Genomic DNA, 21654 nt, shown 5'->3' on the forward strand with positions numbered 1-21654 from the left:
GTAATCAGTAGCTCATCAGAGGGTAAAGGAAATTTAGGTTAGGACTCAAAAAGGTTTTTATCATATTAAAACTAATAAAGTTTTATCTCCTTGATTGTGATATGAATATAAGATTTGGTGCAGTTGAGCAACCATGAGAATGCTAACGTAACAAAGAAATACTCAGAAGGTGTTTGCTTATATCTCATGACAAATCATAATATTAACATTCAATTATTCTTATTTTTAATCGTTTATAATTATTATTAATTCTATGACCTGTCATAACCTACCTAAGTCCATCTATGTTTATCTGTCTCAGTGTATTCTTTATGAAGCACTGAGCATCTACAGTACACAACTTCTACTGCTGGGTTGAAATCATTCATTTGCTAACCAAATAAACACAATCCAAATACACTGATACACATTAAGCCCATTTAGTTCAATTTTATTTGTAGAGTGGATTTTTGTGATGATGATGTTGATGATTGTTGTTGTTGTTGTTGTTGTTGTTATGTGTCATATGGCAATAAACATACATTACCATGGAATGTGAAAAAAAAAAAGAAAAAAAGTTTCATCAGATGAGAAGTCAACTGTCACCACACATACAGATCACATCCAAATAATATCCAAACATTATACCATGTACAAAAGCAGTCAGCTCCTAGCATTACAACACATCATAGGAAATAAATATAAAGAAATAGTAATTAATAATATTAATTATCTGTAATATTAAATCTGAAAGACTTGCAATAATACTTGTCCATGAAGGCTCTGTTAAGTCCTGCTGTTGACCCTTCTAATAAATCTAATAAATAATCATTTAAGTAATATCGGAAACATTGACTCAACATTGATTTGTTATCTGTTAGTGTTAAAAAAAAATTAAATGTGATTTTTTTTTTTAGTACAGGTGAATTTATCTCACTATAGTGATGTCTCTGAGACATAATGCTTGCTAGCTTTCCCACTATTTAAAAATGGCCAACATGTTACTGGGGGAAAATGAGTGTGTCACATCTGGCGTGTGTGTAAGGTCTGTGCTGGGCTGCTGGCCTGTCAGTCTAGGGAACACGGTGTAGCACCAGATCCGCACAGCAGCTTAGTCTGTTGTCGATTGCGTTCCTGATGCAACTTCAAGCCCCATGACTTCAACTGGTCATAATCGATTTCCAGTCGATTTTCTTGTAGCCACTAGCACAAAAGAAAACACCTTCTGAAAATCCTTTATAGCGTTTTTATCAACCATTGGACAATTATGGAAGAGCAGTCAAAATTTTTATGAAAAGAATTGTGAAATTTACACAACTTAAAGGTTGTTTAAAATGTAATAATAATAATAATAATAATAATAATAAATAAATAACTCAGAGGAGGAAAATATTTTATAATACGAGTCCTCCTGACAGTTCATTAATAGTAATTCACAGTAAGCACTGTGTCAGTGGTGTATGCATAAGTCATGCAGCTCAGATACATCAAACATCATCACAACTCAACATTAGTCACAAAACAAATCCAGCTACACAATGACAGGCAAGAGCCTGCAGAGTCCAATATAACCAATATAAACCACCATCAGTATGTGTATGTTTTTTAGCGAACAGACATGATTTGTTCTCTGCTCTGTATTATGTCTAGGTAGCTCGCTTGCTAATGGAACAGCACATAGCCTCCGGGAAAGCCCTGTATATTCACCCAGCTGTCAGCTTTGAGATTACAGCTGAGCAACTCTTTCCCTTTCAACCAGAGCCTACAGTATATTTTAGCTACTTAGACCACATCCCAAACCACGTACTACTGCATTAAACAGTTTTTCAACACACCTTTGGTTTTCCTTACTGTTTAAGCATACTACATAGTGAGCAGTATGCTGTTTAAACCACAGCCTTGAGTTCTCACACCCATGAGAAGAATCCATGTGACGAAATGCCATTCAGCAAAACAGCATTGTGGGTGAAATTTCAGAATGTTGCATTCAGCATCTTTAAATGGCAAACATAAATAACACAAGTCTCCTAGCCATACTGCATCACCAGGCATATAGGTGACTGGTAAGAACTATCAGCTTCTTGTTAGAGAGGGTTAGAGGTTGGTCACAAGGTTTCAGCAAAGTCTTTTCAGTGATCCAATATCAATAAATATTTGCAAATATTTGAAAGTGAAATTGAAGTGTTACGCAACTAATCCAAAATTCTAAGTAAAGCTGAAATGAAATGGAAAGGAACATCTTGAGTGCCCCTACTCAATAAATGTTTTTATTAAGGGATATCCTCAAGGGTGCAGAGAGCCTGGCTGAGTATTTGATCATATTTTTCAGACAATCCTTTCCTTTGCTATTTTGCTTGACTTCAGTAGGTTATGCTTGGAAATCTCTCATGCTTTAAATTACACTAGAGCTCTCTAACCATTGAGGGCCTCTCAATCTCACACAATTTAATGGAGCCAGTCTATGCAAGGCCACACACATCAACTAAAAGCTAACTGGAAATAGGCTTCCTGAGAGGGCAACATAAATGCTTTATATGCAAAAAATATGCAAATGCTAACAATTCCTCCACTGTGTAACTATCTATCTGCAGTGCATAGTCATCTGTGACCCATAGAGCAATTCAATTAATTGTTTTTATGTTATTTTAATATATTAAGCAAGAATGCTAGATTGAAAACAAACCTCATGGTATTAATCTGCAATCATGTTTAATCATGCTGAATTATTGTGCCATGACTATTGTAGGAGCCTTGACAAGAATGTTGATTCTGTGAGTGTGTCCTGGACAGGAGAAGGTGTTTCTTTGACTAACTTCAACTAGAAATTTTCATCCAACCGTTCATTTTTATTGTTTGCTGAGTCAGAACCCATACCTCTTCACTCACCATGGTGAATTGTGAGGGATTTAACCACCACACTATACTAATTCTTCTTCTTTATAAAAATAATTTATTTATTATTTATTTCTGGGGAATGTATTTCTGGGGAATGTGTCAATACTGAACTTCATAGCCATTAAACATGACAAATTAGGGACAGTACACTTTTTCCATTTTCCATCCACTATTTTCCAAATTCTCCTCTTCTTAGGGAGGCTGCTCTCCAGTAAATCCAGGGAATTTGATACAGGATTACTCCCACTAGGGGAATAAAAATCAGATTTTTACACCATACACTGATAATAAATGCAGAGTGGAATCCAACACATTATCTGCTATTGTTCTTTACTCTATGTACAACATGTCCAAGGTTTTATGCAAAAGATATGGATAGCAGTGCATATGACTATCCATCCCTTCTCTGCACTGCTTATCCTGCAGGGAGCCTGGAGCCTATCCCTGGGGACTCAGGGCACAAGGTGGGGGACACCCTGGATGGGGTGCAAACCCACCACAGGGCAGACTCTCATACACACATCCATACACTACAGACAATTTGGAAATGCCAATTAGCCTACAGGGCATGTATTTGGACCAGGGAGGAAACCAGAGTACATGGAGGAAACCCCCCGAAGCACAGGGAGAACATGCACACAAAGGGCGGAGGCAGGGTTTGAACCCCCAACTCCAGAGGTGCCTGGCAACAGTGCGAACCAATAAGCCACTTAAATACAATCTATGTGTTAGTTCTTCATCAGGTTCTAGCAACACAAATGTCCCACACTGATGCTTAGAATTAAAACTACTTACAGTTAAGCATCAGAACAATCTAGTTGTAATGTGCAGGGTTGATAGGCACATTGAGAGTCTATCCTCAGTGGAGCCAGGAGGAGGCAGAGCGACCCGCTTTGTGAGGGTGCAGCGATGCTGTTTGCAAAGCTGGGAGATGGACACAGGGTAGCCAGGCATGTTGACTCGGGAAAACTGCCAGCTGGCTGATAAGGACTGGAGTCAAGATGCTCGAAGAACCAGCATGCCAGCTGGTCAGGACTGGAGTACTCCAGAAACCAGCACAAGAGTGAGGAGGTGGGGTAACATGATGGATGTAATGCACAAGGTGGTGCAATGACATTATCCTCAAAGTTAACAAGGGGCGGAGATATTATGGCACCATCCATAAAGTTAACAGGCAGTTGGAAGAAAATGTCATTGCCGGAGTTAGGAGTCGGACTGGACTGGACAGAAGACACCGCTTTGTTGGCCTCGGCCTGGGCAGCCTCCGTCCCGCCTATGTCTCCTGTTGTCACTTTGCTAAAGTAACCTGTGTTTGGCCAACTGTCAATTATGGTTCCACAGGCTGTAGCCCCCCAGCCCAAAAAAAGTGACTTGGGGAGGCTCCTCCCTAGTCAGCAGGAACACCCTTCTCAAGAGGCTAGAAAACTCTGCTATATTTCCTAGGCCTGGGTGTCCTTTGGCAAATAGGTTTTCTGCCCATTCATGTGCTTTGCCGTACTCTGTAATCTGTGATAACATGAACCTCACCCTTTCTCTCTTATCAGGCTTAGGGTTCAACACTTGCAGAAAATAGAGTTCACATTGAAGGATTACTCCATTTGGGGAAAACCCAATGCCATTATATTCATGTGGTGCAGCCCGGGGTATAGAGCAGGGAAAATGCATTCAATCATCCTCTGGCATAGGGAGAGACAGAGTTGGATCTGCTTATTGGACTTTTGTTCTGCATTGTGAGAACTCGATACAAGGTTCATAGACATAGATTCGGCTTTAAGAGCTACAAGAAAAGCCATAACCAATAATCCTTTAGCTTTTTCTTGCGCTTCACACGCCAAGTCACTGCATCCTTTGTAAGTGAAGTCATCTGTAATGTGCAGGTTGATATGGCAGGACAAGTTTCAAGTGCATAGAATCTGTGTGTCTGGTTCTAAAGCATGGATCAAAATGCAGGCAGGTGGAAAAACAGAGTAATAATAAAGAATTAGAATAAAAAAAGAATAATCCATAATCGCCAATCTAGAAAACAGGCACTGGTTGAAACAGGGAAATAACTAGAAACACTAAACCAAGGAACTACAAAACACTGGTAAACACGGCCCAGAAATGCACATTAACATGGATGAGACTTCACAATAAACTTTTATATCGACAAACTAATCATAAATTAATGCAAAAGTAAGTGTACGTAATCACGACACAAAGACGGGGAGACAAGACAGGGGCGGAGAGTGAACTCAAATCAAAACAAAATGTACATGGCTATATAAACAAAACATGAACGGAACATGGAAGTGACGCCATTCGCACTAGGAAGCTCAAAGCACACTGAGAGCCGCAACACACACTGAGCGGGGGAATGTAATTAGGTATAAAATTAATCTGATATTTAGAAACATATTACATATACTTGAATTTTTACATTCCTAAACATGCCGTTACTTGTTTATTGTTACCCAACACAACCCCAGATAAAGATGATGTTGGAAAGAGTTCACAAGAGATCATAAGCCTTGACTGAGACTAGAGAGATACCAAGAGACTATTACTCAGAACAAGATATTAGAAAAGTATTTTCCACAAAAGTGAGGTAGCATTCCAGTGAGGTGGATTTTTCCCATATCTCTTCATCTGGTAGTCTCATTCTGCCTGATTTTAACTCAACCTTTGTCCCCAGTTCAGCAGATCTTGTGACATTAGAGAAATATATTCCATGATCTCAAGCCTGTTTTAGGAAATGAAGCATATGAGGTTGTCCTCTTGCCTTCAATTATTACAACTCTAAAGGTGAAGCATTCACAGCCAGTGAACTATCCCCTGAAATGTATTTTTGCATTCTTTGCAGCTTTTTTCACTACTGTACATATAGTTTTGTTGGTAACACTTTACAGTAACAGTACATGAATAATCATGCACTAATACCTTAATTAATACTTACTTAAATAAGAACTAATGATAAGTTAAGGCATGTACTAATCACAAACTAATGAAGACCTAACCTTAACTACGACGTGAGTCTTATGAATTCATGTGTGAATAACAACCACCTTAAGTACGTTAGTACATGTTTGTTAGTTAATGCATTAATTAACATCCATATTTTTCTTATTGAGCATGTTCGATTTAGTTTACCCCTACGTGTTAATTAATAGTTCGTGATTAGTACATGCCTTAACTCATCATTAGTTCATATGTAAGTAAAGATTAATTCAGGTATTAGTGCATGATTATTCATGTACTGTTATTGTAAAGTCTTACCATTTCGTTTGCCGTTTTTTTTTTTTCCTTTCAGTGATTAGCTACTACAGGACTGGAAATGCTCAATCCATTGGAAAATGCACTTTCAGACCAGTAATAAGGCACTACTTTGTGTGTCTCATTAGACAACAACTGTAAGGTGTCCAAGGACAAAAGGTCGTATGACCCCTACTAAAACTTTCTATTTCTACACTAACCCATAAAAAGGGAGCACAGTGTTCCCACAGTGACTCATTAATTGGTGGTGTTTTGCAGTGCTTTAATGAAAGGGATGTTCCTGCTGGATGTGGTTGGTGGGAAAAAGAACAGTCCTTATTAAAGCCATAAAAATATATTTGAAGGGTATTTTTGTTAGGTTTTGTCACACTTTTTCCTCACACTTAACATATTGCATAGATTTTAAAGGCAAATACCTATATATTTTAGGTTTAAGACAGTTTCCCGCAGTTAGGATACATGAATAAAACTAAGGTCAGTGCTTGTTATTTGGCTACTAGTCCTGCAGCTTGGTTTACAGCTCTAGAGATGTAAAATTGGTGTAGTATGTTGCTTATTTCTGTGGCTTATTTTAGGTACTACTTACCAATACAATTATACCCACTGAGTCAAACTCAAATAAATCTGGGAAATTATTTCATTAGGGTTGATGCTCAGGCTGGTATTAATGCTAAAGTGATAGCATGGTATATTCAACTTTGCTGATTTTATTTTCCTATCTAAACCTGTTCTCTGAATATGTGCTCATAAAGTTTAATTACCTAGTGGTTGGTCAGGTCATTTGTACCATTTGTACTATTAGCTAAATTTCACACTGAAGGTGATTTGTGGAGAATTAAGGTTTGTAAAACATGGTGAGGGTTTACCCAGTTTAAGGAGCATGCCTCTTGCCAGAACACCTGATTTTTACTGTACAGTCTTACATTTCTGTATATTTTACAGTACAAACCTAATTTACATTATATATATATATATATATATATATATATATATATATATATATATATATATATATATATATGTGTGTGTGTGTGTATATATATATATATATATATATACACACATATGTATACCAATATACACTGATCAGCCATAACATTAAAACCACCTGCTTAACATTGTGTAGGTCCCCCTTGCGCCACCAAAACAGCTCTGATCCTTCGAGGCGTGGACTCCACAAGACCTCTGAAGGTGTGCTGTGGTATCTGCCACCAAAAGGTTAGCTGCAGATCCTTTAAATCCTGTAAGTTGTGAGGTGGGGCCTCCATGGATCGGACTTGTTTGTCCAGCACGTCCCACAGATGCTCGATCAGACTGAGATCTGGGGAATTTTATAGGCCAAGTCAACACCTTGAAAACTTTGCCACGTTCCTCAAACCATTCTTGAACAATTTTTGCACTGTGGTAGGACGCATTATCCTGCAGAAAGAGGCCACTGCCATTAGGGAATACAGTTGCCATGAAGGGGTGTACTGGGTCTGTTTAAGTAGGTGGTACGTGTCAAAGTAACATCCACATGAATGCCAAGGTTTCCCAGCAGAACATTACCCAGAGCATCACACTGCCTCTGCCGGCTTGCCTTCTTCCCATAGTGCATCCTGGTGCCATCTCTTCCCCAGGTAAGCGACACACACACGCACCCGGCTATCCACATGCAGTAAAAGAAAATATGATTCATCAGACCAGGCCACCTTCTTCCATTGCTCCATGGTACAGTCCTGATGTTCACATGCCCATTGCAGGCTCTTTCAGTGGTGGTCAGGCGTCAGCATGGGCTCTCTGACCAGTCTGCTGCTACGCAGCCACATACACAGCAAGCAGCGATGCACTGTGTGTTCTGACACCTTACTATCATAGCCAGCATTAGCTTTTTCAGCAATTTGTGCTACAGTAGCTCTTCTGTAGGATCAGACTAGACGGCCTAGCCTTCACTCTCCACGCACATCATTGAGCTTTGACCCTGACCCTCTCACCGGTTCACTGGTTGTCCTTCCTTGGACCACTTTTGGTTGGTACGAACCACTGCATACCAGGAATACTCCATAAGACCTGCCATTTTGGAGATGCTCTGACCCAGTCGTCTAGCCAACACAATTTGATTCTTGTCAAAGTCACTCAGATCCTTACGCTTGCCAATTTATCCTGCTTCCAACACATCAGCTTCAAGAACTGACTGTTCACTTGCTGCCTAATATATCCCACCCCTTGACAGGTGCCATTCACTTCACCTGTCAGTGGGTTTAATGTTATGGCTGATCGGTGTATATATATGTATATAAGAATATTGCCTCTAGTTTTTCTCTAATTCAGAATTTCTCCAATTCAGCAGTTGATAGTCCCCCCACTCTCAGTTGTACTGAGGTTGATTGAGGGTTTAATATCAGTGTTACGCTCTCGATAAATTGAGAATCATGGCAGAGGACCAAATACTGGTAAATGGTAGTGTACAGTTAATGGTAGTGTACAGTCTATTGTCATTTAACAACATAATGTGTTGAATAAGCATGTAATGAACCTATACATACAGCACATTAGAATGTTGTGCAATATTTTGCATAGATAAAAGATGCAGCAATATTGCCATCTTGTGATTTATGTTAGTTGAGACACCGATTTTGCTTAGACTTCAGAAATACATCTTTAATTTTAAAAGCCTGTTTCAACAAAAGAAAGAGTATTGTTTGCTCAGTTAAGAGATTGCTCGTTCTTTTTTCTGCCATTTTCTTCTGGCCAGTTTGAGTTGCGCAGGACTATGTTTGGTAGAAGTGGCGTCAGTCTGTTAGATCATCAAATTGAAATGACTTTCACATGACCGTAAGCAAAACTGCATCTAGTTTGGTATTCTTGTCATTTTATATACACTATTTTAATATATTAGCTTACATTTCATCCCCTAATGGTCAGGGGAAATGAAAATCAGGTGGATGCCTTCTTTCCATGCTGAGACGTTCCAACAAAGGCAAGGCAAGGCAAATTTATTTATATTACATACACAAGGAGATTCAAGGTGCATTACGAATGAAATAAACAAATATAAGACAAATGGACAAATAATGAGGCAAAATAAAAACAAAGGTCATAAAACGCAATTAAAAATATAAAGGTTAATGTTAAATAGATTTTAGACAAAGTAAGATATTGTGCAGTTTAAAAGAGCAGTAGAATATTATTTAAGAAATTAAAAATAATTTGCAAAAAGATGAAAATATTATGTAATAAAAATGCAATTCTTATGCAATTAGTAAAAGGTAAAAGCAGCTTCTCTACACTTAGTATTTATCTTCAGAACAACTAACTGACTACTTCCAAATGATCTGAGAGTCCTGCTATGCTTATATTGCTTGAGTACTGTATATCCGACTGGCATGTTGATCCTAACCCATTTAGTAATTTAAATAAGAGAAGCAGTATTTTTAAGTCAGTCCTATAGGGCACTGGGATTTTAAATAAGAGAAGCAGTATTTTTAAGTCAGTCCTATAGGGCACTGGGAGCCAGTGTAGGGATTTATTGGGGTGATGTTTTCTCTCTTTTTTTTTGGGGGGGTCTCGTGAGAACTCAGTCAGCTGCATTTTAAATCAGTTGAAGTTGTTTGACTGTTTTTTGGGAAGACCATTACAGAAGTCAATCCTACTAGAAATAGTAGGCTTGACTTCCTTTGAGACACATGAAGCCAGGCAACAGCATCTTTTCGAACTGCTGCTCATGGAAATCTCTCATTTTGGCTATATTTTTGAGAAGATAGAATGCTGACATTTATTTCTCTGATATAATTGCTAAAACAGATCAGAGTCCATTAAAGGTTATAAACTTGTTCTTTAGATTTGAGGACTATGGAATTGAGATAAGCAGCAAGTCTATATCTCTCATCTTTGTTTTCAGATTAAATGATGTATGTTCTTTGTCTGATCTTTGTTCAGCTGTAGGAAGTTTTGGCACATCCAGTTGGTAACATCATCAAGGCATTGACAAAATGACTCAGTGGAAGTGTAGTCATTTGGTGAAAGACCAACATAAACCTGAGTGTCCTCTGCATAGCTGTGGTCAGATATTACATAGTTTTGTAGGATTTGGCCAAGTGGAAGCATGTATAAATTGAATAAAAGTAGCCCAAACTGTGGGAACACCACAGGTCATGGTTGTCCTCTCAGACACATACAGTATTCCCTCATTTCAACAAAGTAGTCTCTGCCCTGTAAGTAGCAAATTTGAACCAATATAGGACTGTTCCTGAGTCTAAGACTATGTTATGATCAATAGTGTCAATAAGGCTTCACTGAGATCAAATAGAAATGATGCGTGACCAGAATCCATATTTAAACAGATGTTATTAAGGACCTTTATCAAAGAAGCACTCTCGAAAAAAGGCATGGATGATACAATATTTGCAGTATGTAACGCTCTCCTACACCCATCTTTCCTTTTCTTCTCCTTGCCTTGTACACATCGGACCACAGGTACCTCACTAAGAGCTATCTGCTTAACAGCTTGCGACTACAGTCTGAGCTACAGATAATCTGTCCTTCAAAGCTGGTGATAGCTGTATCATCTCTTCCGCCATGGTGAGTGTATTTTTCATAAATTTCTAGTGTTTTCTGGAGAATGCTTGGGAACTGTGCTGTGCCTGCTTGTTTTTTCCATGTTATTATTATTATTATTATTATTATTATTAGCTATGTCTCACAGCCTTGTCTGTGAATTGCCCAATTCCAAAAAATAATAAAAGCAAGCATTTGGGATGGTACCCAAGGCTTCATTACTTTACACCTGTGTTCAGAACATTGCTTTCAAAATGTGGTGCTATTCAATAACACTGGTGATGAGTGAGAAAATTGCACAGCCATTACTCACTCAAAAGCTTGTACTAAGTATATGAGAAATAGAGATAATAGCTGCAATAAGATAACAAAATGGTTCCAGCGTGATTAAATAGAACTGAAACGTGATTAAATCACGAAATGAAAATTTAAACACCACTTTCCATTCTGAGATGAATGAAATTCATAATCATTTCCCCAATCCGCCCAAAAAACAAATTGCATAAGCTCATACTGGCATATTGAAGTGATATAACATTGCAAAATCAGAGGAGCTCCATACAAAACCATGTGTAGGCGATAAATATGAAGTAGGTAACTGATCACACTTAGGCCTTGCAATGGATTATCATTGGATTTAACGTTGCCTTTAATTTCAACAAACCCATCCACGGTGATTGGTCCTTGAAATTGATCATAAAGGGTTTTGAGACTGCAGTGGGCTTTGCCAGAGCACACAGGAAGTATGCGTATAGGACACATGAGCACCCATTTGGAACCTAAAATGAGAAACGGGACATCCTGTGGTCTCTGGGACCTGCAGGAAAAAACAGAAATGGTGACTGCAATGGGAGGGTTTTTTTGTTTTTGGAAAGGGCCCTACATACTTTTCTAGCACTAGCACTGTTCTGGAGTTGTTGCTGGGGAGACACTACTGTTAATCAATATGTGACCTGACACATCAATACAGTTCTGATTAGTTATAATTAAATCGTATTTAAGGATATGTCACAACTAATGTGATTAACTAGAATCATTCATAAAAATCAACTTCAGTGTATTTTCAATATACAGTACTAGGCTACTATTACATGTTTATTAGAATTTTGCTCAGTCTCCTGCTTTTAGTTGACCTTGTAATGCAATTAATACTTACTGTTGTCTGTATTGTTTTCTTTCTGATTTTCTTTGTGGTTAGAAAAATATAGCAACCTTTCAAGTGTCAAAGGACAACTTCTCCTGTGTAGTTTTTGAACTTTAGTCACTGACATACAGTAAATCTCCATCCCTGAATACAACCCATAGGATTTAGCCAGTTCGGTGGTTTCTTTTCATGCAGATTGTCTTTAAATATTGGTAAGACAGACTATATCAATGCCCAAACAGGAAAGAATAGAAAACACTTCACACAAGTGCATACTGTAAATATACATAACTCATAATACAGCTGAAATACACAGAATATAAAGAACAATTATTAGCAACTGTGTTTTTGGAAAAGTCCATATTTGTATACGACAGGAGGCACTGTTGTTCCATGGAGGAAAGGCTTCAAGAGTTTTGGGTGATGATCTTGTAGGGACACAACTATGTTTTATCCTACAAAATTACACACTAAAAAGCATACTTGCTAATAATTGTTCTTTATATTCTGTGTACTTCTGTTGTAGGGTTATGTATATTTATGTACTTGTGAAAAGACAGACAATATTTCCTTCTGGTTTCTTAGGTTGAAGTTATGGGAAGGTATAGCATTGCTTAACAATAATTATAATACAAAAGTCAATGGAAATACCCTACAAAGACAGACTGAGAAATTCTGCCAAGGAAGTTAGGTTACATCCTGTAAACTATAATGGTGGACTACACTGTCTATAATAGGAACTACAACAGTCCAGGCAATTTGGGTTCTTTTCAAATGTTGGTGATTTTATCCATTTATTTTCATTTGTATAGCATTCAGAGCCAGCTCTGTCTGTTCCATAGCTGGGTAAGACCCCACTTTATCTAACAATCTAATGGCCACTGGAAGCCAGTCACTTTAACCACTCCCAACAGTAACAAAAGCACAAGCAGTGTGTTCATATTGCAAATCTGATATACCCAGTGTACTAAGTTTTATGATTCATGTTAGCAGACTGAAATTCATGGCATTGTGCTGCACTGAAAGATTATGCTGTGTTCAGGTTGACATTTTAAAACGGAACCAGCAAGGGGTGTGTGGTATTTTGTAATTACAATAAAATTGCAGCAATTAATGCAAGCACATTTGCAGCACTGCAGCTCTCTTGGGCTCCTGCAATCACACGGAAGGAAAATTCTGATTATTGGGAATGTAAGCATGACATAACTACAGGAAATGAATAACCTCATTCAGCTTTCTTTACATTTTGGAACTAGAGAGCACTCAGAGGGCACTGGGCTCCAGTTTAAAGACGTATCACATGACTGTGGCAAGGCAACGAGGGAGGCAGCAGACAGTATTCCCATATAATTACTGTCATTAAATCCTAGTATGCACCTGCAAACATAAATCATAAATGTGCACACAGTAACCACGCAATAATCTTTAGAATCTCTCTAGACACCAAAGTAGTTAGCTGGGTTTATTTGGCTTCAAACGAAGAGCCATGGTACTTATTTAGCTTGCCAGTCTTAACAGTATGAACAGTCCATGATTGAAGGATCTTTAATTCACTTCCCTACCTCAGCTGGTATGAACTATTCACCTCTGAGTCACGTAAAGGATCCAGTTTCTTGATTCTTGGTCTTTGTGTCCCTGTTGTCCACTGATTCCTTAACTCCTTCCAGTGCAGTCTAGCCACAAAGTCATCCTTCCCTATGATTCTCCACCACTGACCAGAACCACAATCCACTTCTAGAAAAGAGGCAACGAGGTATATCCAATTTTGTAAACAGGGGATGAGTGACCGTGATAGAATCAGCCCTTCATATGCCCTGAAAAAATGTTAATTATAGAAAAGGAACAAATGTAGATTTATAGCTGCCTACCAAAAACAGCTAATTATACAGTATATGGTTGCTGATGTGGAATATATATTTTTTTTCAGCCCAATTGTCTGCAAACAAACTTTGTGGGTTTTTGCAAGCTGCCTATTTTACCTTCTCAGGCTCTCAGGGACACATAGTTCATCTATACATTTAAGAAACATCCACAGGCCCCAAGGACAGGAACACAGACAACAGGCAAAAAAGAGGCTTCCAGTGTGTGGGAATAAAGCTCATGTTTAGACCCTCAGACCATTTAAAAGAATGGCAAGAAAAGATAGGTACTTGAGTATTGTGCAATACTTATTTTATGTTGTTTCTTGAGCTTTTGCAGAAAATTTTTCTTCATTTTCATGAATGGTGATTTTTGTGTATGTATGTGGATGTTTATGTATATTTATAGGTCTATCAAATTGCATGTGTGTTTATGTACCTGTCTTTATTTCACGGCATTTAAACTCTATTTTTTCATATTCCGTCTATGACTGAGAAGAATTCTAGATAGTGGATTAACAGTGCAGGTCAGTTTTGGATGAGGGTTGAAGCTTACCAAATACAAAACAAATACAAAAGCCCCATCACACACATTCAGCGCAAGTTATGGCAACTTAAAGACTATCAAAATATTCAAATTAAGGTTGGAAAACACTGCACTATTTAAGTGTTTGAATGGGCCTGGTATACTTAGAATGTACAACGAGAGAAAATAAACATGGTTAGCCTGCGACAGAGAGAGACTCAGACACTCGTACAATAATACACTGTCCAACCAAGACAAATACAGTCTGACTTTAGAGACCAAAATAGACTGAAGACACTCATACACAGACATTCTTACACACACTTCCACAGCTGGAAAAAAAGAGAGAAAACACAAACACACAGGCACATTTGTATGCAGGTGAAGCAAAAAAATGACCCAAATAACACACTCTTACACAGAACTACAACAGCACATCCATGGGGTCCTGACTTCACCCCACACTCATGGCAAGGAGGAAGTACTGTATCAATGTAGTATAATCTGGTTGCTAACTTGACAATTTCAAGAAAAAAAATACGTCTCTCTCTTTCACACACGCATACACACAGGTCTACTCAGTCGTGGGAGACTACTTGTTGAGTTAGTCAGGGTACAACGTGTCACTGGGTTAATACCTGCTTGTGCTCGTTTCTTGGCCAGCCTAATCCAGATAGTAAAAAGAACACCTCTGATCTATTTAACGGTTAAATCTTATCTTAAGGCTGTTACTTTCCCAGTTACAATCCTAAGCTTCTGGTCCGTTTTCCTTCCTTCTAAGTGTACATACAGTCTAGCTGTTGTTTCCGAGGTTGGAGAAATGAGCAATGAGTCAGTACAAAATGTCTGTACTAGCTCACATCGACTTGGGAATTAAGTGTGGTTTGGAAAACAGCCTTCATTTCTCAAAGTAGAGAAGCATTGCCTGAATTATGAAACCTTTTATAAAACTTTTTTAAAATGAAAAACTAGTGTAAATCAGACATTTGCACATCTGAGCAGAGCAGTGGAGGCAAAAGAAAGTAATTTTAAAAGCATGACAAAGACAGAAAGACATCTTGATCAAATTTATCCCCAAAACATCAATCTCCTTAAGTTTCTGTTGAACTTACAATACTTATGATTGATCTAAATAATCCATTTGACCTACTGTCTGATCCCCATTAATTCATCCTTTTTTTTTTTTTTTACAGCATACCTCATTCAGCACATGAGCAAACAGGCTGTATTGCTTTTAATTAGCTAGCTGGCGAGTACTGCACACTTCCTGTAGCCAGACGCTTCAGTGCTCACAATTAACACCACCAGCTTTCATTTTAAGTATGTAATCTATGTGGTGAGTTTATCCCACCCTCCTCTGTTTCATATCAAATGTTTGCACCTTTTGCTTAACACAAAGTTTTTGTGACTCGGTTTGCTGGAATGCAACCTGACACGATCTAATACTTCTCTGGAAGAAGGGAAGGTCAAAGCTACCGAGTGTGTATTTGTTTTTACAGGGACTATGCATTGTACTGCATGAACTGTTTGAATTCACATCTGTCTGAGAAGAACAGCTGGTAACAATTCATCATGACATACGGTCCACTGACTCAGTGACTGCCAGTAGAAGCAAATTATGGAAGATGCAACATCTGTGTGATATTTACTTTCTGTCCCTGTCTGCACTTTTACATATTCTTTAAAGCTAAGTTTGTAAAGGTTTGGAATTTTGCACCTTCTGGTAGAAAAATGCTAGTTCAAGCTACATGTTGAAGTTCATTTTGTATCATGGGTTGTGCAGCACTCTACCTGCTCTTCCATTTTGATCGAATATAAAGCTGCTGACCTGACCTGAAAAAGAAAAAACAGAAAAACTACATCAGATACAGGTATACTGTATAATAATTCTATAGAAAACTATAACAAAGTTTAAAAACTGGATAAGAAACTAAAGACAGGCATCTTTTCAAGGCCAGAAACCGAGATACCAGAAAGAGCTTGACAAGATAACAAGCTGTTTGCAAACACAGGTATGAAATAGCTGTTAAAAACACAAAATGGTCTAAATAATTTTTCAGGTTCTTCAGGCTACCTGCACATCTGTCAATGTAGAATCTGATTGGCAAGTGTTTTTTTCTGACAGCTTTACGAAGAAGGTGATTGGTTCTTTGTACTGAGGGGCGGTACTAGCGTAATACATCCGCCATGCTGAGTGTTATGCATTGCTCCATCTTTATTTCAAGCACTTTTATTTCTATTCATACTGTCTCTGGTTAAATCCAGCTCTACTAGACAATAGCTTCAACTAGCTTTTAAGGTGGCAAACATAATTCCACATAACTATTTCTGGTGTAAATAAAAATTGAACAGGTCGTTGATATCTATGGAGATCAAACCAGTCTACACACAGATGTTATCTATATTATATGGCAAGTAATTGAAGATCATTCTGTTGTTAGTGGAAAGTTTACATTTACATAAATAGAGCGTATAAGGATAGTAAAAAAATACTGTATGTTAAGGATAACGGATCAGAGGTGGACGTGCAAAGGTGGAAAAAGGAGTTATTGTAGAACCTGATGAGGAAAACACAGACCCAATTTCAGGCCACAAATTCAATAGTTTCTGCTCAGAGTGGGCTACAGGAGGAGAACCAGAAACTGTGAGCTCAGATAACGAGACTGCTAAAGTAATCTACACGTCAGCTTCCCAACACTGAAACACACACATATACGTACTATACACACTAGCTGTGTGAAGATTGACAAATAAGGCAACATAAAATTCTCAGGTTTCTAGAACATCATCTCAACTCTGCTGCCATAGTAAGGAGGAGAAACTAGTAGACAGACTAAGCACACATTGTTCAACGGAAGTGCAAATTACACAATTTGACAGACAACCGTACTGTGGGTTTTTATATTTGAACAAAAAGGGTTACAACTTTACCAGTTTTGGTATTTCAAGGAAACACGACATGAACCTAGTAAGGCATTATGGACTTGAAACACAACGAGAAATCACAAATGCAGGTGTCTATCTGTCTTTAAAAGTGTGTGTGTAATAGTTTGCTCCACATCATACTGATTATGCCGTCAACACCTTGTGATATAATGCACTGCTCAAGCCTAATAGTTTCACTGATGAGCTCTTGATAGATATTAGATGAGAAGGCTAAAATCTAATATCTATCAAATGCTCAACAGTGAAACTATTAGCCTGGAGCAATGCATTATATCACAAGGTGTTGATGACATAACACTTTAAGGAAATTTGTGTGAGCAGGAAATGTTGAGGTTTTAATTCCCACACCCTGGATCTCATCCACTATATGTTTCGTATTCACCTTCTTTAGCATAGAGGAAGTCTAGTCCTGGTTCCAACAGTAGAATACTTTCTTTTTCAGCTACCAATGTATTGTTAAATAATGGCAATAGAATAACTAACTGGTAAAGTAATTACACAAGATGTGATTTTGTTTTTTCAGAGGAGTAAATAAAATAAATAGATTTTTATTTTAAATAAATTGTATAAGAGTTATTTAGTCAGAACAGATGGGAATGGCTGGTAATTGTAGTTTGGCCATCTTGTTGCTGAGAGAGCGAATATTACGAAAACACAATCCCAAGAGCAGAGATAAAAGTCCTCTCTTGCACCACCAGCGTGAATCTCAGTGTGTTTCTCCTCATCCATCAAGATCATTGCCTCTGGAGGACAACCATTCACCTCTGGTGTGATTACCATGAGCTTAATATACATAAACATCTGTAACTCATATCTGGTTGCAAGGATTTACATGAACCTTACCTGGCATGTTCAGGACAAGATTCTGAGGTTTGCAGAGTTTCATGTGTGGTCAACAATAAGGGGCAGAGTTAAGTTCAGACAGCTGTTTTTCAGGAATCATGAAATTTGGTGTACTGCATTGTCATGCTAATCTGTAAGTGGATTCATAATGACAACAAAGTTACTTTAGAAGCATGACTGCCATCAGCCAGTCACTTTTCAGCAGGCATATCAATTGGTTTTTATTGAACTACTGTTACAAAACCTGAAAAGTATGTTCATCTATGGTCCCTTTACTGTTTTACATAATTGGCAAGAACTGGCCACTGGGAGTGGTAATGGCAAAGGGTGCTTGGACCCCGTTGATCACTGTTTGTGGCTATTATTATTATTTGTTTGTTTGTTTGTTTACTAAACCAAACATTGTGCTTTTGCTACTAATTTACGAAAATGAAGCTACATGCAAAATACAGGACAAAAACAATTGATTGATTGATTGATTGCATGAAAAGGCTTGTACACCACCACTGGTTTACTAGCTTTCATACTTCTTTCAAGCACAGTCTCCAAGTTTGAGAAGACTTGAGATATATTTGGGGTTCAATAAATGGGAATAGCAGAGCTGGAGTTTGAATATTTGAATTTAAGGTCCCAGTTGATGTAGATGCATAAGATGTAGATGCATATATTTCATAGAAAAATGATGCAGCATATTGAATAAACCAGTATGAAGCAATAAGACAGAATGCCTACACTAATACTAACAGCATCCTGCAACAAGAAAACAAAAAATGAATAGCTTGAAAATTTCGGTTGCTTTATTCAATGCTTGTTAGTTTCAGAAATTCAGAAAACTAAGAGCCATTAATCACCAATAGATGTTACTGGATCTGAAGTTAGTGATTGCTCTTGTGCTATAAAGCCCATTTTAAACCAGACACGATAAACGTGGAGTGAGCACCTCAGGGGCAAAACTTCTGAGCTCCCATTATAATCAAAGTGGCATTTTACGCTGGACGCATTGATGCTTATGCCAAATTCAATTTCTCGCTTTAGTTCTATTTGAGAAGTTTGTCAATGCGCACTATAACACTAAGGTTACAGGCTGAAATATAAGGCATGTGCTGCTTGCGTTATTGTCATCTTATCAGCAATACTTTTTCACATTTCAACCTCATCTCCGGTTGGAGTCTTGAAATTTTCCACAGTTTAAAATGCCATCGTGTAATTTGCATGGGCTACATTTGCATATTGAATCTGATAGTCTCTTATATTTTATGGCACAACAGGTTTAGTATGCCACGTGTTTGTGGTTTGACTTCCCCGTTGTTTGAATGTAACAAATGAAAAATGTAACAAAACCCTGCAGTTTTCATACTTGAATTGACTGTTCACTTGAATTAATCCCCCTAAAATACAGTGTTTAATTGAAAAAAAGATTATAATAATGCCATTGAATGTTCAACTCTACAAAAAACACTTGTTCTCTAAATAGCTCTTAATGACTCTCATGCTGTGTGTTAAAACAAAGTATAGAGGCCACAATGCATGCACACTTACTTCATATGTTCCAGCAAATTGCCTGGATATGGGCAGAAGCTAAACTGAGGCGATCATGACAGAGTTTGTTGCCAGGCAACAGCTCAGCTGTTATACAACAGCATTAGGTACTAGTAGACACAAGAACACAAAGCTTATAAAAGCTATAAAAGCTTTCAGAAGTGGCCCCATGTGCCCATGGCTTAATGTAAAAATGATTAAATGCAAATATACGTTCCACAACCGTCCTATTCAATCTACCTCCATTGCCTCTTAATCTTTGTCTATTATTCAATCTTCCCATGACTTCAGCTCTTTAAAGCAAGGATTCCCATCAACCTAAATGATTTGCCTCGAGTCAAATTACTCTCATTATTGGTAAATGAATTAAATGCTATATTTTAGCGTAGTTTGTTATCCTGTGTGGAATAATACTAAGTGTATTGTTAAATATCTAATAAAAAAGAACAAGAAAATAATTGATCAGTCACTACATTAGGAGCAAACCTTTTGGCCAAAGAGCCAAGTAAAATTTATAAATAGCAATATAGATGTTCAAAATCATGTCATCATGCTGGTGTTAATGCCTATGCTTATATCTAAGTTTAGAATCGAACATAACCTTATTACTTTAATCTCAATGGTAACCTAGAGAATACGCTAGAAGATTTCCTGATTTTCCTGAGCTGTGCAGCTGAACAACTCTTTTTGGAAGATTACTTTCAAGCAATACAAGTGAATAAGTTCTCGCATTTTCTGGTTCGGCTCAAAGCTGACTTTTGCAAGCTGACAACTGTTCTGTGTGACTAATATTTGTGGATTCAAAAATTCCTTTTCAAAAATGATTCGAAATTTCAATCTTGCTTTGTTTATTAATGTATATGCATACATTCTTTGTTAAACAGTATTGGTGGGGAAAAATCCAATGTACTATTTTGCTGATATTGTGCAATTTAGAAATAACAATAAAATAAAAATATTAACAATATTGTTAAAAATAACAATACTAAACAAAAGGACGAATATGGACAAATTAATATTTGACCTGAAAGGCTAATTTGTTTCTGTAGATCACAGAATTGAAAATCCACTTTTACACAATGTGTCCTCAAATAGCAAAATTATTTTCAAGGCCCTGTGAAACAGCAGGGTCCATACAAAATGTTCCACAGCTCTGCTAGGTTTCATGCAATATCAAGGCAACATCAAGTTAAATGAAGCCAGTATGCAATATGACTTTAAGTTGATTTATGAAAAATAAAACAGCAACCTAGAATTCTGAAAGAGTTATTTGTTGTGGAAACTTTGCCAGTTCAGTCAGTTGTGTCTTTTAAAACAATGCTTATACTGCTTGTCATCATTAAACTAGACTGGATATTTTAAATAGAATTATTAAATCATCATTGTTACAAAGATAAAAGCATTATTTGAAGCACAAAACAAAGTGTCCTACAGAGCCGTGGAGAGGCCTCAAAAAGCACTTTCTCATTATTTTTATTTTGTGTGCACAATGTACTAAATTATAATAAATTTAATCTGGTTTTGAGATACTAAATTGAGGTCATGAAATCCTAAAGCATGGACACAATTATCATGCTTTCAATTTTTGTATATTGAGTTCTGAGCCCATGTTTTGGTTAATCCATGCTCTCCTCTAAAGATATTAATGATGAAGCACTCTGATAGCGTACACTGTAGTATACAATGAACTTAATATATCATATATTATATATAGTATCATTCGTCATACAGTAGAACCTGTGTGGCAGCCAGCAGACTGTCAGTTTAACCTTTTCTTCAGAATGCTAGTGATTTAGTGTTAGGTACTGGAGCTGGAGGCAGATGCAAGTGCAGATGACTATTTAATAATGTGCAACATATGAAAACAAACACTAAGAACATGAACAAGAACTAAGCAAGCATGGAAATGCACATGAACATGAAGTGAACACGACAAACGCTAAACCAGGAGTGCTACAACTGTCTGAACCTAAATACTACTGCTCATTAGACTTGAACGTGACTCAGTTGCACGTGATGTGCAGGGGCTGATGGGGAACGTGTTCCAGCACTGCTTTCGGCACTGACATGACAATTAGTATGTTTCAAAAACCTTGCTGCTTCTGCCAGGAGGTTCAGACTTGGCCATAGTTAGA

At 37.6% G+C, this 21654-nt stretch overlaps 1 long non-coding RNA gene across 1 annotated transcript in view; it reads right to left on the minus strand.

The window, feature by feature from the left end:
• Positions 1-403: 403 nt before the first annotated feature.
• The window catches only part of LOC117596437 (uncharacterized), a 36247-nt gene continuing 14996 nt past the window's right edge, over positions 404-21654 (minus strand). Inside the window, exons 2-3 of the long non-coding RNA XR_004577563.2 lie at positions 15983-16024; positions 404-1182 (exon numbers count right to left, since the gene is read on the minus strand). This is a non-coding gene — a long non-coding RNA (uncharacterized LOC117596437). The remainder of the gene's footprint in view (positions 1183-15982; positions 16025-21654) is intronic.

Source organism: Pangasianodon hypophthalmus, chromosome 29 (assembly GCF_027358585.1).
Source record: "Pangasianodon hypophthalmus isolate fPanHyp1 chromosome 29, fPanHyp1.pri, whole genome shotgun sequence".
NCBI classification, from domain to species: Eukaryota; Metazoa; Chordata; class Actinopteri; order Siluriformes; family Pangasiidae; genus Pangasianodon; species Pangasianodon hypophthalmus.